This window comes from Bufo gargarizans, chromosome 1, assembly GCF_014858855.1.
Source record: "Bufo gargarizans isolate SCDJY-AF-19 chromosome 1, ASM1485885v1, whole genome shotgun sequence".
NCBI lineage: Eukaryota > Metazoa > Chordata > Amphibia > Anura > Bufonidae > Bufo > Bufo gargarizans.
Window position 1 is genome coordinate 558,315,712 of NC_058080.1, and position 16,179 is coordinate 558,331,890.

Consider the following 16,179-nt stretch of genomic DNA (forward strand, 5'->3'; position numbering starts at 1 on the left):
GGTCAATGGATATCAATTTTACTGCAGGCCAGTACAAATAAATGTCAAATACATATATTTAAAAGAACTAAAAATATATAATTGAACTAAAAACATGGCTAACAAAATCCCCCCTCTCGAAAACACCCCAATGGTAATAGGCAAAATTCAATTAAACGTGGTCGTCACAGGTGTTGAATTCCTCCGAGATCCAGGCCTCATTCATTTTTAGAAATGTGAGGTAGTCCACACAGTCATGAGCTAAGCAAGTACACTTATTTGTCACAATCCCCCCTGCTGCGCTGAACTTCCTTTCAGACAGGACACTCGACGAAGGGCAAGCCAAGAGTTACATGGCAAATTGTGCCAGGTCTGCCCACAGGTCAAGCCTGTACACCCAGTAGTCAAGGAGTTCCTCGCTTCTCAGAGTGTCCACATCGGCAGTTAATCAGATGCAGTCAGACACCTGTCGGTCTAGGCGTTCCCTGAGGCTGGATACGAAGGGCGGCTTCAAACCGCCCTCTTCTTGCTTGCGCTGCAGGATTGGTACTCGCAACTGTTTCTCTTTGGGTGGAAATTCATCTGCTAGCACACAACAGCAGAATGCAGCATCTCTCGAAGCAAGGCCTGGAAATGCTGCATTCTGACAGCCCTCTGTGATGCTGATAACATGTCTGCCATTTTGTGTTTGTACCGGGGGTCTAAGTACATTGCCACCTAATACTGGTCCTTGTCCTTTATGCTTTTTATATGGGGGTATCTCTTCAACACTGGAGCATGAAAGCCCCCATTTACACTAAATTGGAAGCGGTGGAGTGGCCTGGCTCCTGCTCATCGCCCAGGGGAATGTCGTCCTCGGTCTCCTCCCCCCATCCACAGACCACATCAAGAATCCTAGAAAAGTTTAAAGCCAGCACTGCTCCCCCCAAGCACCATCCTCCTCTGACTCCTCTTCAGACTACTGCTGACTTGTCTCAGATAGAGTAGCCCCCCCTTGGGAATTCATTCAGCATTGCGACTTCCTCATCTTCCAGCTCCTGCTCCTCGATGGCTTGATCAATGACACGACGCAATGCATGCTCCCCCAGCAAGGCCTGGAAATGCTGCATTCTGAAAGCCCTTTTAACAGATATTGCTCTATTTAAGTCTCTACGTTTAACTGCTGTATTATCATACCTTGATGATGGTGAGGATGAAGCAGGCAGTTTGGGTTCACTGAGGCTGAAGATGGGATGAATCTGCAGAAATATGTAGGCCGTATTGCAGTTTAGACACCACTGGGTTGACACCATGAGCGGTGTCGAGGAAGCTTAGTCCAGGTAGACGTGGGTCAGTCTTTGCCAACTCTAGCTCCACGAGGAGGTCACTTAGATGTTGGAGCTTGCGGTAGTCTTTGTTCCCTATTTTTGGGAAGTTTTACAGTCTCTTGAATAGAGCGCTTTCTATGGCTTCAGAACTACCATAGGCTTGCTCAAGTCTTGCCCATGCAGCAACAAGACCTGCATCTGGGTGATCAACATGTACTGTTCTGAGTCTTTTAACACGACCTGCAGATTCTGGTCCCAGCCACTTTATGAGTAAATCAAGTTCTTCCTAAGCAGTAAGGTTGAGAACGGAAATAGTAGCCTTGAAGGTTGGTTTCCAGGCCCTGTAGCTCTCTGGACAGTCATCAAACCTTAAGAGGCTGGTGTTAATGAGCTCATGGCGTACCATGTATCTGGAAAATTCATTCATGTCTGGTCTCTCACTCCTTGGTGTCAATGTAACTTGTGGAACCCCTTGGGTGTGAAAGTTCTCTAGTAATGTAGGGTGAGGTTTACCAGGGTAAAATGATGTTGTATGAGTGTTTAACTGTGGTGTAGTCTCTAGGGCTTGTGCTGGCTTTGGTTTGAGCTGCGGCCTATCACTGGAAGTCACCTTGTTGTTGACATGGATTGATCCGGTTTGCTGCATAGATGTACTTGCGTTGTAGACTTGAAGAGGCTCAGGCATATAGAGCTGAGAGGTCTCTGCGTTGAGAGTCAGAACACTGTTCTTAGGAGGTACAGGAGATAACTCTGAATCTTTGCAGATGTTATGCTTTAAAGAAACAGAGAGGCTGGATTTGGCGACCAGGCCTATTTACTCCCAAAATTAATTAGCATATGTACTGATCCCCAGGGGACAGAGGGGTAAAACTTAGCATTTAATAACGATAATTTCTAAAATAGGTGGACACTAGAGGATGAGCCTCTACAACAGACAACGTGAAAGACAGCCCTAAAGGCGTAGACTGTACATATATACACGGTGTGGCAAAGATGGTATAAAGGAACAGGAACGTTCTCACCCAATTGTAGACCAGGGGTTCTCTCAGAGATGGTTGACTATAGAGACGGACCTGTAGTACTTGATAGCCACACTGGAAGGAGATAGGTATGTGTGCCCCTTTCACGTAGGTGGGTGACAGGGTAATTAACCCTGGACAGCCCTAAGAGAAGGGGCAGGGGCTAGTACGCCCTACCTATCTACACGAGGAGCTTGCCCTGCAAGGAGCGTCCCCGTCCGGATACCTGACCCTGTGGGGGCAGAATCCCTAATAAACCCTAAAAACAGCTGCTCCCTACGTGTCACGTTTCAATTCGTGAAAGAAAATCATCAGGGGAGATAAATGGTGGTCACAGGACTATGGATGGGGCCTGTGCGACCAAAAAGGGGAAGATGGTAGATAAAGGGATTGTGTGGGTCAAATGTCAAAAGTTCAATACTAATGTGTGTGTAGCCAATTAGGCTGGATCACACAGGACATGACCGTATCAACAATTTCTATCAAGAATATATATAGGTGCACCAGTGGGCGCATTATAGATGGCATTCTATAATGTTGTTGAAGTCCTCTCAAATGTGTTGGGCACGGGCCTACTGCTTAGACATAGTTATAAAAGAGAGGGCACTGGGCGTGCATGTGGCGGTGAGCGTGGCCCTCCATGTGTGAATATGATGACTGTGCAATGGGATATAGACTCCGCCCACCTACAAGTTTTACTATGCAAGGTCTGGCGTCTACACATCATGACATATGCTAATAGGAGAGGTGCCGCGCTCTTAGATATAGAAAATAACGTGTAGAGATTATGGGTCAAACAGTGGTCCACCCATCTCTCGAAACACTTCATGATAGGGATAGATATCCAGATATGTGAATAGGTGGATCACACCTTCTGAGAAATAAAGAGGGTTGGTCCATGTGAAGGACAAATGTATTGACCCTGTTAATAAAAATGTACATAAGAAAGGGGCTCGTTTGACAGGGCACAAGTGTGGTGTTTACAGAGTAACAGAGAAGATGGCAGAAACATATTATAAAATGACAGTGATGTAAATTAATTATATAGGCAATAAATAAGGTAAATCAAACAATACAAATGTATCCATAAAGGGTACAAGTGACTCCTCTAGAAATATAAAAGGGGGAAGACCATGCAGTGAATTTTTTAATACCTATTATAGGTTCAAAAATGGAAATGAGCTCTTAACAAGCTGTACCTTGAATGCCACCAGATGTAAGGCAGCTATCCTATAAGTCAATGTTTGACCCTTTAAATAGGCCTTGAGACATGAATCGGATATTAAAGGGGTTGTCTTACTTTGGTTATGTAGAGTAAGTTAATACAAGGCACTTTCTAATGTATTGTGATTGTCCATATTGCTTCCTTTGCTATCTGGATTAATTTTTTCATCGCATTATACATTGCTCATTTCCATGGTTACAGACCACCCTGCAATCCATCAGTGGTGGTTGTTCTTGCACAGTATAGGAAAAAAAAAGCTGGCACTTTTTCCTATAGTGTGCAAGGACGACCACCACTGATGGATTGCAGGGTGGTCTGTAACCATGGAAATGAGCAATGTATAACGTGATGGAAAAATAAATCCAGCCAGCAAAGCAAGCAATATGGGTAATAACAATACATTAGCAAGAGGCTTGTATTACCTTTCTCTACATGATAAATGCCCTTTACTGAAGTGAGACAACCCCTTTAAATAATCCAGCACTTTATCTGCAGACAGTTGCACCCAAATCATGACTTGGCATCTCACCCAGTTAAGCCAGTAATCTTTTCTCTGCACTGATGAGGGGCAATTACCCCGAAACAGCTGTCTGCAGATTGTCCAGCTGTCCTGGATTATTTAATATCCGAGACATGTCTCAAGGCTATTTAAAGGGTCGAACATTGATTTATAGGATAGCTACATTGCATCTGGTGGCATTAGAGGCAGAGCTTGCTAAGAGATCATTTGCATCCCTTTCTTCCCAGAAATCCAGAGGAGCATGTATGTTCTATAAGTCTCCTAACACCGACTAAGGCGCTCTCTCCACAAGGAGAGTTAGTACCCCCCCCCCCCCTCAATTCCATCACTTCATCTTGTTGGCATATGATTAACTGGAAGTTGTTGGAATATCCAGCAGTCAAAAGTTTCTATATAAAAAAAATATACTGTGCATTTTTTTTAACCATTCTATAGCCCCATGTGGTTAGAATTGTGTTAAACTGTAGTATTTGGCAGCAGGGTGGCTATAACAGTTGTTTTTCCATCCTGTTGCAATGCTTGCTGGCTATGGCATGTATGTTTAGCAGGACAGATGAAATGCCACATTACTGAGAATTACCCAGGTGTCTCACACTGTCGATTGTGAATTAAATACATAACAATTCACAGGAATAGGTGATAAGGTAAAGCGTCGCTAATAAATAATATTCAGGGTAGGTGTGGGATTCTCGAAAAAAAAAATTGCGAATGCCACACTCACCGTGAATTAAGTAAATATAGCAAGTACTGTGCAGTACATGTTCTCTATTAGCAAAATAACATTACACTAATTAGTGACTTAAAGTGTTAAACTATTGCCTTCACAATTCTGCATGTTGCATATGCTACTGTTTGAGAGGTACTGTAAATATGGATGCAAATTCTAGACTGCCTCTTGTATCATGTAATTTCCCTATTAATAGCCACAATGATAAAGCAAGCCTATGAATTGGTGTCTTCATTAATTAAGTGCAGTATTTTCTTCTTCCATATTGAATACAGTCTTGTTAACTGCCACTGGGGCCATCAGGCTGTGATCTTATGTCATTAGACAACTTCATGGCTTTCTTTGTCAGTCAGCGAGCAGGATTACTCTTCCATATCAAACATGTTTTTTTGTAATCTAATTAAAGCGACCTAATCATCTAGCAATGATCTCAGCAGGTAATATTGGAATTTAGCCACAATGCCGATCCTCAGAGGAAAATATTGATTTCTGGGTATGCCAGTCACTGGCAACTAAGACAGGGCATTTAATGAAGGCATTAAAGAGCATAGAAAAAAGCTAGATATTTTTGGATGAGTGAATCCTTTATTTTAATTGCAGTGGTTAATGAAGTTGGATAATTATCTGGGGGTGACATAATAATGACATTTTGGAACTAATAAAACTAGGACAACATGTTTGCTATTTGGCTAAGAAAAATAACCTTTACTAAAACAGGAAATCAATCCTTATCAAAGGAAAACTGAACACACAGAATACCCCAGTTTGGACTGAACACGTTGAGCTATATGTATGTTTTGGTTATCATGTAAAAAAATAAAATAAAATTCAGATTCATGTTTTCTACTTTGAACCAAAACCAGGTGCGGGTCAAAAGCCCAAAACAGGTACAGATCGTTCCATCACACCTTATTTCTGAGTAGGCTTCACTACTGGTTTTGGCTCACAATAAGGGTCCATTCAGAAAAACTATTTCTGGGCCTGCATCCATTCTGCAATTTTGCAAAATGGAGCAGACCCTTTTATTTCAATGGGGCCACAAAACATGCGGACAGCACACCATGTGCTGTTTGCATCTGTTCCACCGTTCCATGGCCCCACAAAAATATAGAGCATGTCCTATTCTTGTCTGTGATAGCAGACAAGAATAGACATTTCTATATAGGGCTGGTTTTGTGCTTTACGCAAAATGTGGAACACACACGGCCGGTATCCGTGTTTTGTGGAAACAGTTACAGTCATCTGAATGGACCTTAACTGATGGAAATAACTGATCAGGCCAGGTTCACATCACCGTTTACCTTTCTGACCTATCAGAATAAGGCTACTTTCACACTAGAGTTTTTACTGGATCCGACAGGGTGCAGCAAAAATGCTTCTGTTACTGATAATACAGAACTGAACGGTTGTGTTATCTTTGCCAAGATGGATCCGTCATGAACTCTATTGAAAGTCAATGGAGGACAGATCCGTTTTCTATTGTGTCAGAGAACACGGATCCGTCCCCAATGACTAGTATTGGGGGTCATGCCAGCTCCGTCTTTCTCCGCATCCCAGGATGGAAAGCAAACTACAACATGCTGTGGTTTGCTCTCTGGTATGGGAATGCAACTAAACGCAGTATGATAGTGCTACAATTTACACATATGATAGAAGGGAGGGGAAGTGGGAGCAATGGTCTGTCCATGTTTATGTTTTAATGCTCACGGCTTATTTTAATCCTGCAGACCTTCTACACAGCAATGCTTTTGTCTGCCGTCACTGTGGCAAAAACTGCCAGAAGGTAGATACTTTAACAGAGCTAGCAGCAGCTGAACTACTTTTTATCAGACTGTGATATGTCATCATGGGCTTCTTGGCCCTCCCAATTCCCATATTGCCCACAGTACCACTGTTGCCACGGCTGCTACTGTCCCTACCATCACAACCACTACTACTACTATGCATGGGGAACTCCATCTCTCCCTTAACTTTTTCCTCATGGCAGTTCAAACACTGACTGTTCTCATACAAGTCATTAACAGGCAGATGCTCTTAGGTATTATCCATAGCTCATGTTTTTTGTTTTTTTACCTCTTGTTAGGAAAAAACAAGGCGCTCCACTAGGAGCAGTGAAGACAGAGATGATGTGACTAAAAGGCTTCTCTGAAGCTGGAAGGAGTAATTGAAGGAGTAATGCTATGAATCCTGGCTCCAAGGCTGGCTGGATGTCTGGTACTTCTACTGCTGTTTGCCCTACTACAGCCACCCACATTCTGACTTTGGGACGACGAGGCCTCGGCCTTTTGTTTTGTAGTCTTTCATTTACCAGTTTATTATAAGACCTACAAATGAAAAGTCACAGGTTTGGAACACAGATTAAACAGTACTAGAAAAACTTGCGTTTTTTTATGTAATTTACAGACAGAAGCAAAGTTACATGTCTCTTCTCTTCTACAAACACATTGCACACTGGTATTGACAATGCGTGGAATGAATCTGCTATATTCATTTACTAAAAATGTATGCTAGCTTGAAGTACAGTACTACAATGCATGGAATGGAACTGCTATATTAATTGTCACGGATGCGGTGTGGGTGGAAAACTCCACACCGAGCACAGGAGAAAAGTGGATAGGAACTACGCCTGGAAACTAGGGTAAAAGAGAACGTCACCTCCTAGAACAACCCTAATCTAAGTCTTGCCTATCAGTATGAACTGACCTCGATGGTAGGAACCTAGAGCCCTAAGACCTGGTATAGTGACAGGTCTTGAGACAACCTATTCCTCCACCAGAAAGATGAACAGGAGTCTCCCTCAGGACTAGATACAAAGACAGGGAAATACAACAAACAAAATACAAATAGGGAAGACAACACTTAACTTCATGTGGAGCAAAGGCAGCGCCAGGAGCTCACCCGACAACCAGCTAGCCCAGAGTCCAGAAACAGAACCTATAAACCGCACCCCCAAAAGGGTTAAGCAGTAGTGAATAGGGGAAGTTAAATGACCAAACCAACAGCACCTGCCAGAGGTGTGTCATTAAACACAGACACAAATGATTCACAATGAACCATTCAGATTAACCCACATGTTGCCAGTCTCTGACCTCCTGGCACCTATCACGGGAGTGTCGGTGACATTAATGCATTAACGGCACTGCAGAGGATCTAAAAACCAGGTCAAAATGGTTCCGTTTTGTCCCCATGCATTCTGCATGGAAATAGATCAGTTTGCGACGCATCGGGATTCTGTTCTTTCCGTCTTTCCGTCTTGTGACCAGCATAAAACTGCTGCGGCTTTGTGTCCAGTCATCGAAACGGAACAAACCAGATCCGTCACTAAAAACAAAGTAAGTCAATGGTGAGGGATCCAGTTTTTTAGGATCCTTAACCCCTTGACGACTGCTCACTGGCTATATACGTCCTATCTGCAGGCTATATACTTCCTATTATCTAGTAGGAGCAGTTTGGGTCCTGGCTAAAAGACACAGCATGGACCCTGAGGAGAAGACAGGAGTGGTTTATTCCTGCCCTTGCCTTTTTCAGTGGCGGCAGGAGAGCGCTGCACAAGCTCAGGGAGGAAGAGTAGGAAGCAGCAGAGCTGCGTCTTCTATTAGTACCAGCGGTCACGTGGCAGGAGCAGGGGTGCAGGGTCTAAGGATACCCTGATCAGTCTTGCCTGTGTGTTATGTCCCCACAGGGGACTGTTTTGCCCTGTAACTGGGGCTCCTGTGGATGCAGTTACCATGGAAACAGCTCCAGTAATGACAGTAATGAAAGAAAAAGGCTATGTCGGACAGAGAATTTGTCAATCAAACAAATAAAAAAACATGTGCACAAAATTACAAAAAAATTGCCTGAACATTCAGACCTTTTTAGGCTCTGTCATGAAAGTGCTAAAAAAACTGATCAGTCACCCATTGACTTTCAATGTATTTTGTTTTTTTCCATTTTGATTTCACACAACCACATCCCAACGGAACAGACTGCATACTGATGTGTGATCAAAATGGAACCTCTGCCGGATCTTAAAACCTAAAACCAAAACGCAAGTCTGAAAGTAGCCTAATGCTGTAATTGCAGCACAATATGTTTGCTAAAACTGTAAGGTATTTTGACTCAATACAATGCATGTGTTACAGATCTGCAAATGTGAATCCACTCTGTCAACTAACTGGATTGGCTTTGGGCTAAACCCCAAGGGTGTTATTCCAGTGCTTCCCTGGTATTCACTCTTTAATCCCTATATAAGGATCTGGAATTCACTGCAGGAGGCAAACGGACTGCTACCTCATGGGATAGTCCTGGTGTAGTTGGCGGCTTACTCACTGGGGTTAGAGATTCTGGTGCAAGCACCAGAAGCGCAAGGCAAATAAAATGTCCAAAAATGCAGGAAAACCGCAGCTATAGCCTGAACAGTCAACAAGACTAAAATACAGTTTTTTAGAGATGCTAGGCAGTGGTCAGGTAATGCAAACATAGGAAAGACTTGAAGGTGATGTAATGATGAGGCAAACACAAGACAGGCAGGCTGGTGACTTGACTTGAGCACAGATAGGATATAGAGACTGGGGTATCTTAAACAAGAACTGAACTTGAACTTGAAAGTCATGGGGCACACAGGCAGGGTGGCACACACTTGAAACATGCCAGGAATGCAAGCAGGAGTTAACACATGATAAATGCAGATAACTCACAATAGCACTAGACTATCAAACACCTCTACTGGTTACCAGGGAACCTAAGTCTTAGGTGCCCTTCTTCTGGAGATGGTGCCTTAAATACCCAGGGACAGTCAGCCGTTGGATGGGGGAGAATATGGGTGAATGCATACTGGTCCTTTAAGATGCAGGAAGTGAGCACACGCTCTAAGGGAGCATTAGAGAGGAGCATGGAGGCAGCATCATGTATAGGATGTTGGCATCTGGTCTCCAGTTGATATGGTATGCGGGACAGCATCGGCACCCACAGGGAATAGTAGGAGGGCGGCGGGCACAGACTGCAGATCTAACAGCATGGAATGAAAATGCTATAATAATGCAGTTATTGCAGTACAATGCATTCACTAAAATGTAATGATATCTTGACTCAATACAATACTACTCATAATGTAGTTATTACATTAAACACATTCACTAACACTGCATGGTATATTGACATTATACAAGTGCTATATTAATGCAGTTATGCAGTACAACAAATTCACAATAACTGCACGGTATCTTGAAGTAATACAATATGTTTGCAGCAGAATGTGTGCTATTGATGCTGGTGCTGGAGATGCTGGCAATAAGTCTATAAACGCTTATGAAATGGAGAAAGCTATCTGGCTGTTTATTTACAGAAAAAAATGAGTTTTTTGCAGGATTTTGTTGATGGCAGAATTTTTCATTACAACCTGCACTTCTCAAGTGCCAGCAACTGTATGAAAACAGTATGAAACACAGAACTCTGAGTGATTAGTCCTTCCCTCACTATGCTTTTCCTGATAAAACTCTGACTTCTCTATCTATTGATCTATTGATTAAATCTACGTAATTAAATATGTCCCTGTACTGCTGTTCCTGTGCTCTCCCAACCACAGTTAGATGTACTTATTTGCAATGTAATAGCTTTTTAGCCAACGCAGACAAAACACATGCAATCAGATCGCAAGCTGCCCAGAGGCTGAAGGAACTTCCAAAATCCTGCCCCTTATTGGCTCATAGGCTATCATTAGGGTTGTTCAGGTTTGACGGGTTTGGCCGAACTTTGGGCGTAAATGGCCCTATTGATCCAGATCGGGAGGAAGAGGCAGAGACCGCAACAGAAGAGGGAGCAGGAGGAGCCTCAGATCTTTTGTAGTTTTTCAGGTGACTACTCCACTGCAGCGTGTGCTTTGCAGTTAAATTCCTGGTGATGCAAATGGTGCTCAGGTTTAGAACATCTGTTCTTTACTTCAGGGTCTGACTGCACAGAGTACAAACGACTCGTGTCTTGTCGTCAGCACATTGCCTGAAGAACTGCCATGCCAGGGAACTCCTTGGAGCTGGCTTTGGTGTGCTCTGTCCCTCTGCACATTGGACAGCAGCAGGCATACTGTCTAGGGGCCAGCCGCTCTGCTTCTGTACCCTGCTTCCTCTTTTGCTGTGTGGCTGGCGCTGCGTGACCCCCACCTCTTCCTCCAAAGTGCACACATCACTCGGATGACCAGGATGCCATGCGAGATCTAGGATCACTTCATCCTCCACATCATCTTCCACCCAATCCTCACCCCTGCCCTCCTGGCTGGTCTGCACAGTGCAGAAAGCTGCAGCAGTTGACACCTGTGTGTCGTCATCATCATAAGAGACTTGCTGTGGCGGTCCTCCCTCATCCTCATCCTCAAACATAAGTGGTTGGGCATCAGTGCAGTCAATCTCTTCCACTTCTGGGGCAGGGCAAGGTGCCCCAGAAAAAAAGCAGAAGTGACTGCTGCATCACTTGGGGCTCAGACTGCTTGGATGATGTGCAAGGGGTTGAGGTGGAAGACAGATGCCTGTGGGTCGCCGGTGCAAACTCTGCGCTTTCAACAGGGAATCGGGTGGGAGAGAATGTGAAGGAACTTTAGGCACTGTCAGTCATCCAATCTACTACCACCTCTACTTGTTCTTGCCTCACCATTCTTAGAGCGGTATTAGGGCCTACAAAATGACGCAGAACATACTGTTGCCTGCGTGCACCAGAGGAAGGTGTTTCATTTGGGTGCGTAGCTGGCACAGATCAACAACATCCTCTCCCTGCAGCATAAGCTCCACCACAACCAATACCAGCAGCATCATGATCACGGCCACATCCCCTGTTTGATGCTATCGTCATTTTTTTATGGTCACCTACCAAATTGGCTGACAGACGAACAATTGTATTTCTGTGTCACGGTGCAAATGAAGTGTTTTGCACCCCAAAAAATGGCTATTGGTCACTTACAGAATAATCCGAATAATTAACTATTGTATTTCCATATCACAGATGCAAATTAGATGTATTTCCCTCCGAAAAAAGGCTTTGCAGCACTGACACAATTACACAATTAACTGACTGATTAACCCCAAAAATGGCTTATAATCACCCACAGACTTAACAGGCCAATTAAGTATTGTATTTCTGTGTCACTGGTGCAAAGGAGTTCTATTGCACCAATCAAAAATGCCCCACAATCACCCACAGATTGAATAGCCTGATTAAGTATTGTATTTCTGTGTCACTGGTGTTTTATTGCACCCATAAAAATGTCCATAGGTCACCCACAGAGTTATCAAAAACAATAAAACCCCCTAGCACTGTCCCTCAGTGAAGCAGCGTCCTGTCCCTACACTAGTCAGAGCAGAATGGCGGTGCAACACGTGCAGGGTCACATGCTGTGCTGGCCAATCACAGCTATGCCAATACTAGGCATGACTGTGATGGCTTCCAAGTGCCCACAGCTTAAACGCTTGTTGATTGGCCACACTGCAGCCTTTCAACAAGCTTTATTTAAAATCTGAACAATGAACGCGAACACAGACTTTGGCACCAATGTCCATGTTCGATATGAACCCGAATAGTACGGTCGGGGACTTGCTCATCCCTAACTATAACCCTTGGAGCCAATCAGGTCAAGCCCCATCCCATGGCCATGTGATCCTCCATGTTCATCCTCCCTGTTATCTTCCCTGCCAATTTTCACCAAATGGGCACCATTGTGTGTGATTTATCTGAATCCAAAACTTCAAATTTGTTTGGCAGCAGAAGTTTTGTGAAAATTGCAAACAATGCCCATTCATTTAGAATCAATTTGCACATCTCTGAATCTAACCCGCCTATAATGGTTAAATATCATACAGGATCTTCTTGTGAAATAATAGGCCTCTGAATCAAAACAAAATTATCACCTATTATAGATGGTCAGTGGTGGTGTAGATGCTTAATTACCCTAGTCCTTTATTTTTTTTCCATCTGTAATTTTATAAAATAAGCATGTTTACCACAGACTAATCTGTCTTCTTATGATTTCTATCATACTTCAAAGATGGATGTCCAAAGACGCTGTTTGAGGGCCTCAGAGATATTTAGAAAATGACTTTACTGTCACTAGCTAATTATCTTCTTTCACATCTTACCCAATGTGTTCGTAGATGAAATATGTACATGATTTATCAAGTGTACAGCCAGCTGAGTATAGGTATTTGCTTTCACCAAAAAGAAAGATGGGCTACCTGATTCATTACTGCAGTCTTAATTAAGTTGTTGGAATTGCTTCAGTTTATTTCTCTTCTCTTGGATGTGTATATTTTGATCAGCACATATGAGAATTTCAGCAAAGGACCTTAAGGGAAAATATAACAACAGCCAGGTGTTCTTACTAAACAATACAAATGCACTATGTAATTAAGGATGGCATTTCCTGTTCTTATTACCGGGTAATTTTCTGCTGACAGTTGTATGTTAATCAGATTTTCTGGTAAACTTCAATCACTTCACATTTTCTTTCATCTTGCAATTTTATCTGCTTTAAAGGTTGAGTTTAGAGCTGAGTAAAGTTTTGAAAGACTTCATTCGGCACCTTCGCCAAAGTTAGCCAAGAAATTTTATTTGTTACAAAATAATTAATGACGAATCGCTATAAATCAGATATACCCAAGCCACTGTGCCTTAGATTGCAGCCACAAGGAGCGGCTGCGCTGCGGGCGGGTTGAGCCCATGCTGTGGTGAAGTCAACGTGGCCAATTAGCCTGCAGCTGCCTTTCATTTTAATAATGAAGACCACACTGTATAGTCGGTCTTCATTGTTAATGGCCGTGCAGCACCTTTAAACTGTGACTGTTGCTGGTATGGGGTTTGGCTAGTTAGGTAGGGGAACAATATGCATATTATTGCTGTTCTGACCTACAATATCCTGCAGGTTATTTTACAGCTTCTCCAACCCCATCTTGTTGACTTCTCTAGGACATGGACACTCTGAAGGATGATTTGGGAGAAGTAAAGACAGCAGAAGATGAGTATGGTCTTCATTAAGACCTGACCCCCCCTAAGGGGTTTAGACTGCATGGTATGGGTTGGCATACTGGCTCTGGAACTCATAAAGGCTTTCATTGTATTGGTTTGAATTACATTTCCAGCTGATGTTATTTATTTATTCAATAAATAAACTGACACAGAATACGTCTCCTTGCAGTCTCCCTGCACTCTCCCTCTTCAATGTTCTTCTGTCAATCATTTTCAGGAACACTGTCCCTAGCGCATGAGCACTTCCCACATTTCTCCCTATGCTCAGCTCACAGGACAATGGCGGAGGCCACGTGATATGAGGATTTTATAGGGCTGTGACATCACAGGGGATGGCTATCTGTGGATTGGCTAGCTGCACGGCATTATGGGTGATCTCTCGTTCTTTGGCTTCTTACTTTCAGTTCATAACACATGCAGCCACCATTTTAGGAAAAACTGATTCATTACCACAATCTCAAGGAAATTCTGAGTCATTGCGAAGGTTTTCCTAAACTTAGGACCGAATTCCGCTTCAAATGCTTCACTTCACTTAACACTAAGGGCTTGTTCACATTACCATTATGGATTCCGTCATTGCTTTCCATTATAATATGGTTATAATGGAAAATAACGAAATCCATAAGACAGAAGTCAAAATGGAAGCCATTATAGTACATCATGACGGCAAGTGACTTGCTGCATTTTTACGTACTATTATGTCATGGTGATCGGGCGGGTGATAGCCGGGCGGCTACTGTATCCGCTGGCATTGCTGTAAAAGCCAATGCTGGCAGATTAACCCCTTTTATGCTGTGGTAAAAAAATGACCGCGGCATAGACGGGGTTTGTGCCATAGACGGGGTTTGTGGGGGAGCCCATTGGGTCCCTTCGCTGCTGTGGCGGAGACCCAATGGATGACAAGACAGCCTGATGTCATGCACAGGCTGCCCAATGCATTGCACGGCATCGGGACCTGCCTTCTATGGGGGCCGAGGAGATCCAGCCCCAGGCTGGGTCTCATAGGCAACCTGTTAGTGTATTACTCTGTGTAATACACTAATAAGCAATGCATTACAATACAGATGTATTGTAATGCATTGCAGAGGGGATCAGACCCTCAAAAGTGGGACAGAAATAAAGTTTAAAAAAAGTGTTTTTAATAAAAGAAGTTTCAAGTAAAAAAGAAAAAAAGGCCCCTTTCCCCTGATTTTATAATAAAAAAAACACACATATTAAATATCACCGTGTCTGTAATGACCGGCTCTATAAATATATCACATGATCCACCCCGGCCAATAAACACCATAAAAAATAAATAAAAACTGTGTCAACAAAAGCAATTTTTGTCATCTTACATCACAAAAAGTGCAACACCAAGCGATAAAAAGGGCATATGTCCCACAAAATGGTACCAATAAAACTGTCACCTGATCCCACAAAGAATTTGCCCCTACATAAGAAAATCGCTTTAAAAAAAGATATATATAGTTCTCAGAGCATGGAGACACTAAAACATCATTTTTTTTGTTTCAAATATGCTATTATTGTGTCAAAGTGAAATAAATAAAAGTATACATATTAGGCATCTCTGCGTCCATAACAACCAGCTGTATAAAAATATCACATGACCAAACCCCTCAGCTGAACCGTAAAAAAAAAAGCAAGCGATCAAAACAGCAAGCGATCAAAAAGGCATATGCCCCCCCAAAATAGTACCGATCAAACCATCAAAAAATGAGACCCCACCTAAGACCATCAGTCAAAAAATAAAAAAGCTATGGCTCTCAGACTATGGAGACACTAAAACATCATTTTTTTGGTAAGAAAAAAATGCTATTATTGTGTAAAACTTAAACAAATAAGAAAAAGTATGCATATTAGGTATTGCCATGTCTGTAACGATCTGCTCTATAAATATGTAACATGACCTAACCCCTCAGGTAAACGCTGTAAAAATAAATAAATAAAAACGAGGCCAAAACAACCAATTCTTTTCTGACTGAACGGGCCTTGACACATCAACAAGCACTGCATCCCCCTTATTGTTTATCAGGCACAATAACATACATTTTGTAGTTACTCTGCCTTGTGCTGTAAGCCCTCTACAATAATACCAACACAGAAATGAGCTGCCATATAAAAATTGCTGCTACCAAATAGAAAGTGCTGTTTCAGTTAAGCAATAAAGGGGATATAGTACCCATCAGAACTGAACCCCAAATGATTTGATATTGATGGCTACTAGTGTTGATCAAGCATGCTCGGCCGAACACCAGTTCTCGGCACATGGCGGTATTCGGACGAATACCGCATGTGCTCAAGCGCAATGCTCAAGTCTCCGCCCCGCACGTTTCTTGCCTGCTACGCAGCCAAAAAACATGCAGCCTCCGTACAGCCCTCACTGTAATACCGTAGTCCTGTTGGTTACTGACATT